Raw genomic sequence first — 6,380 nt, 5'->3', positions numbered from 1 at the left:
TAATAAATAATTAAAAGGGAATAATTATAAATGTTCATTAAGTCATTAAAAGGGGGCCATTTAAGACTTAACATTTAATGACTAGGCAATGTCTTCATGGGGTGATATTTAATAATTAATGTAAACTTTATATTAATTATTGCCTAAGTATGGAAGTGTCTAGATGCAATGTATCTAAGGCTGACAAACAATTATAAAAGGAGGATTGATGCTTCATTGGAGACTATTGATTATCATTATTTTCTCTTATTGTTTTTGAGTTCTCTGCAAGTTTACCTGACACGGGATGAAACCCCTATGCTTGTTGTCTGGACATAGCCCCAGCCAACCATCATTTATTACAAGTTATAGAGGGCAGCAATATTAAATATTTCAAGTTGTGTTCATTTTAAGAAGAGAAAATACTTCAAACACAGCCTACCATCAACCCTTATAGCATAATCCAACTTGGAAGTAGGGTTTGGAGAAGCCATTGCCAGCAGATCAAAATTCAAATATTAAATTAGGCCTCCTAGATTGGACGTAATAGTGTATATCTAGAAAACAACATTAAAATCAAGAAGATTTGGGCGTCATCAGCAATACTGCAGTAGTCCATACAAATTCAGAATATTCTCCAGAACTGTACAGGCATAGTACAGGTATGTAGACTTTGGTTTGGTGAAATTAAAAAATCAGAGATTGTGAATTTAGATCAAAACTTGTTCAATATTAGCATGGATGGTCAAATTTATTCATCTCTATTATTAGGATAAATTTTAGTCTTGCATATATCACATTCACAAAAAAAAATAAAAAATCATATATTGCAAAAATCCAAAAACAATTGGCTTCCTTGCTGAATTCACTGGTCAAAGTTAATCCACAAAACCAAAAGTCATAAACTTGCCTTAGAAATCCAATTGGGAATCTTACAATGGCATCAAAGCCACCTTTCCTGCCAGCATATGTGGGAAAACCATTTGCATATAGTTTCCTGGTGAATTTGGTGGTTGCATGTCAGAATTAAGAAATTCTATGCACAAATATAACACCAGAAGCAAGTTTGGGCATCAAGAGGAAACTGAAATTAGACCGATCGAAGGTGAAATGGGTGAGAGAAGAGATGGATCACCATCTATAAATTTAAACAAACAAATGGATCAGTTTCTGATAGCCTTTGCTTAGCAGTAGCAGCAGATGATGATGCAACAAGTCCAAGATCGAATGATCATTATTGTGGGTCAATCAAGGATGGATTGTTCTAGGTCCAAAAGATTGAGCAGTGTACCTAGTCGGGCCAATAGTAGACATGAAAACCAGGATAGAGTAGGGTCTAATGCTATTAGAATAGAAACTACACATTTGGATAGACCCCAATGTCCTACCTTCTTGCCTAAACAAAATGAAGAAGAGACAATCCTAGAGCAACCAGAGGCAGAAACTCATATAACAGATGATGTCATGGCTATATATGTTGATTACATGACACTTCCAGAATAGGTTAGAGTGTTCATGAACTTGAATCAGTTCATGGATCAACAAAAGGAAAAGGATAGATATTGCATGAACATGCAAGATGGAAGGACTAGAGGACATGGTAGACTTGGTGCTCAACCAGTTGAATATAAGGATGCACTGAATAAAATCCCTTTACCTACTTTTGATGGCACTAGTCAAATGAGTGCCAAATCTTGGGTACACAAACTTGACACCTTCATGTCTCACAAACCGATGGAAGAAGATAAGGCCATTCAATTTGCCACAATGCATTTGGAAGGAGTAGTGTATGATTGGTGACATCATGGGCTAGTCTCTCAGGATCATGCACTGATTCATTCTTATGAAGAATTCATTAACAAATTGATTGCCCGGTTTGACAGAAAATATGTGGAAGTCTATTATAGGGAACTGCCACAGCTTAAGCAGGCTAGTCATGTTGAGGCATACATCAATGAATTTTAGAAAATTGCAGTTATGGTTCCTGATATGACAGAAAGGCATGTTACAATGCTATTTGTTGAGGGACTGAGTGATAGATTGTGTGGTTTGGTGAAGGCTCACAAGCCTAGCACATTACACAATACCATAGGTATAGCATTGGACTTGGAGACTATACCTCCCTTCCAACCATAGAAGAAGTTCTTTAGCAGTTCTCAGTCAAAGAAAAAGAATTTCAAACCACAAAAGAACTTCCTATCAAAATCAGATCAAGAGTCTAGGAATGAACTTCGCAGAAGAGGTTATGTTTTAACTGCAAAGAACAATGGGAGCTTGGCCATCATCATTTCCTTGCTAAAGGTGAGGTGCATCTAATTGAGGTTATTTCTAAGGATGAAGAACAAGAAGAATAGGACCATAGCACAGATGAGGGTTTGAATCAGGGAGATCAACCATAGATAGAAATTGAGGACTCAGCAACTAAGGAAAATCCACACAGTGTTACTCTTTCTGGAGTTCCTCGTAGCAGACCTTTCAGGTTGAAGGGTGTTCTTAAGGGACAGAGGATGGCGTGTTTGGTTGATAGTGGAGCCACACATAACTTCATTAATGAAGGATTAGTAATGAGGCAAGGGCTTCAGGCTGAGGAGTTTTTGGGATTCAACGTCATAGTAGTTGATGGTTTTTTATTGATGTGCACTAAGGTAATTCCCTAGCTTAGTATATAGTTTGGTGACTACACTTTGATAGGAGATTTCTACATGATTAATCTCAATAATATAGATGTTGTGTTGGGTTTGGAGTGGTTGCAGTCACTTGAACGTTATGTTCAAGACTTCAAATAGATGCAGCTAGAGTTCATGGTAAATGGGAAAAAGACAATACTTAAGGCAATGGCAGATGGTGGTCCTAGGGTGGTGTCAGCTAGAAGGATTGAAGCCCTTATCAAACATGGTGATGTAGATTGGGCAACACAGTGCTTTATTTCTTCTAAACTGGCCTCCAGTGAAAAACCAAAGTACCATGTGGACATACAGATAGTGTTAGATAAGCATAGTGCAGTTTTCGGAGATATACCTCCTGGTCGGCCACCTGAAAAAGAATTTGAACATGTGATTGATCTGAAAGAGGGCTCAAAGCCCATGATCACCACACCTTATCGGCACCGACAACATTTTAAGGAGGAGATTGAGAAGGCAATCAAAGAGCTTCTTAATATGGGACATATAAGGCCCAGTTCAAGCCCATTTGCCTCTTCAGTAGTACTGGTTAAGAAGAAATATGGGATGATGTGTATGTGCATAGATTATAGGGCATTGAATAAGAAAACTATTAAAAACAAATATCCCATACCTAGGATCGATGATTTGATCGATGAACTACACAGACCCATGTACTTCTCTAAAATAGATCTAAGCTTCGGTTATCATCAAATATGAGTTAGAGAAGAGGATATTCCCAAAACTTCATTTCATTGTCATTATGGGCATTTTGAGTTCTTGGTTATGCCCTTTGGACTCACAAATGCACCGGAAACATTTCAATCCTGTATGAATCAAGTGTTTCGGGAGCATTTGAGAAAATTTGTTTTGGTCTTCTTTGATGACATCCTGATTTACAAGAGAACTTGGAGTGACCATTTGCAGCATTTGGACGTGGTATTGGGTATTGTAGAGGCACAGTCACTCTATGCAAAAGCTTCCAAGTGTAAATTTGGGTTGATAGAGATCTTGTATCTGGGACATATCATTGGTGCTGATGGTGCGAAAGTACACCAAGAGAAGATTCAAGCGATCTTAGACTGGCCACCACCTAAAAATATATCTGAGTTGAGAAGTTTCTTGGGGTTGTGTTCATATTATAGAAGGTTTGTGTGTGGTTTCTCATAGTTAGCCTCTCCACTAATAGATTTGAGTAAGAAGGGTTCGTTCTCATGGTCAGAAAGTGCACAGATACCTTTTGACAAGCTTAAGGATGCTATGAGTTCGTGTCTAGTGTTGGCATTACCGGACTTCACGCAGCCATTTGTTTTGGTTTGTGATGCATCAGGGCAAGCAATTGGTGCAGTGCTAATGTAGAACCGACATCCGATCACTTATGAGAGCATAAAATTGAAGGACAATGAGAGACTTTATTCCACATATGATAAGGAAATGCTAGTGATAATACATGTGCTAGCTAAGTTCAGGCAATACCTAGTTGGGACTCATTTCATAGTACGTACAAATCATAACACTCTCAAGTATTTCCTAGAGCAAAAAGATTTGAATGAGCGGCAACAAAAATGGGTAAGAAAGATTCAAGCTTACAATTTTGATGTGGAGTATGTAAAAGGAAATAAAAATGTTGTTGCAAATTCTCTCTAGGAAACCAACTCTTTGTTCCCTCACAGAGATCGCAACTGACTGGAAAACGCAGTTATTGGTTGAGTATTCAAAGGATTCTTTTGCTTGTGATATTATTGATGGTAAGGTGCGGGATGATAGATGTGCAATGATGGATGACATTATCTATTTTAAAAATAGAATCTATATTGTACCTGGTTCCAAATTGAAGAAGAAAATATTGGAGGCACTACATGATTCACTTGCGGCAGGGCATCTAGGTTTCTTCAAAACCTATCACTAGATTCGCAAGAGGTTTTCCTGGAAAGGATTGAAGGATGATGTGCTCCAACATGTTAGAGAATGTCTGACTTGCCAGCAAAACAAGTCAGAACACACATTTCCTACAAGTCTTCTATAGCCCTTGTTGATTCCTGAATAGAAAGGGAAGGGATATCAATGGATTTTATCTCAGGGCTACCACGTGTAGGGGAAAGATTGTATCTTTGTGGTAGTTGACTAGATTACTAAATATGCACACTTCCTTGATGTTCCTACCGACTCCTCAACATTAAAAATTGTAGAACTATTTTTTAGGGAGATCTTCAGATTGCATGGATTGCCCAAAATAATTGTGAGTGATAGGGATAGTAGAGTTATGAGTGTGTTTTGGTAAGATTTGTTCCAATTGGTAGGAACTGAACTGATACCCAACACCAACTACCATCCTCAAACAGATGGGTAGACAGAAATAGTTAACAAGTGGATTGAAGGCTATTTGTGAAACTATGTATCAGGACATCAACATGTGTGGGTGAGGTGGCTCTATTTTGGTGAGTACTATTACAATACCACCTATCACATGTCCATTGGTATGTCACCCTTTATAGCTTTGTATGAATATGAGGTTTTATCATTTATGGATTTAGCATTCGATGATAGCAAGGTTCCACAGGGTAAGGAGACTGTACAAAGCTACCAGGACATTCTCAAAGAACTTAGAGAAAACATACAACATGCTCAAAACTAACATATGATATATGTTGGCAAGCATCAAGTTGAACGGTATTTTGAAGTGGGAGACTTAGTGTTCCCACATTTGTAGCCATATAGATAGTCCACATTGAAGATGACTGGGGAAGAAAAGCTGAAACCATGATTTTATGGGTCATACAAGATTTTGAAGAGAATAGGAGAGGTTGCATATGGATTGGAGTTACCTGAGAGAATAAAAATACACAATGTGTTTCATGTCTCCTGCCTTAAAAAGGTTATGGGTCAGCATACAGTTGCTTCGCCTGAATTGCCACCTATAGATGAAGAGGGAAAGTTGGTCTTGGTTCCAGAAGCCATTGTAGATTGGAGAGAGAGGAAGTTGAGAAACAAAATGGTGCGTGAATATTTGATCAAATGGAAGAATTTTCCCCTGGAGGACACTACATAAGAAGGAGAAGATATATTACAACATCCTAACTTGCAATTGCTGGAGGACCAACAATTATGGGAAGAGAGGACTATAATGTCCCCACCATTTTGATAGCAAATGGCAGTCAAACTCTAGCTTCTTAATTTTGTTGGCTAGAGTTAATAAATAATTAAAAGGGAATAATTATAATTGTTCATTAAGTCATTAAAAGGGAATAATTATAATTGTTCAAGAAACTCCTCTTGTAGGTAGATGCCTTTTTGAGTAAAGATCTCTTCTCCTCCAAGGATCCTCTTTACACTTGTTGCAAAATATCTCTTTTTCAACTATCTTACGCTTGCTTGAAGAGTATTCCCTCTTTAGCTTGGGCTTATGGCATTACTTCCTAAAGGATATCTCCTCGGTGTTGAAGGTGTGTATCCTTGTATCTAGCTTCCTTAAGACATCAACATAGGGCTATGTTGACTTCTTAAGGTGGGGCACCCATATTTCTCTCTTTGTACTATATTGTATCATATTTATGCATGTGTCATTTTTGCATGTCTTAAATGGGGTGTTGATTCTCGAAATCAGAGAAAACAAACTCTTATATGAGATGCTTCACACCTAAAACCAAATGCAGCATTCGATATATGTCTTAGATGGGGTGCACATTCTCAAAACCAGAGAAAACAAACTCTTACATGAGATGTCCTAGAAACCAAGCATGT

This window comes from Cryptomeria japonica, chromosome 11, assembly GCF_030272615.1.
Source record: "Cryptomeria japonica chromosome 11, Sugi_1.0, whole genome shotgun sequence".
Taxonomy (NCBI): Eukaryota; Viridiplantae; Streptophyta; class Pinopsida; order Cupressales; family Cupressaceae; genus Cryptomeria; species Cryptomeria japonica.
This window is presented reverse-complemented; position numbering follows the sequence as displayed.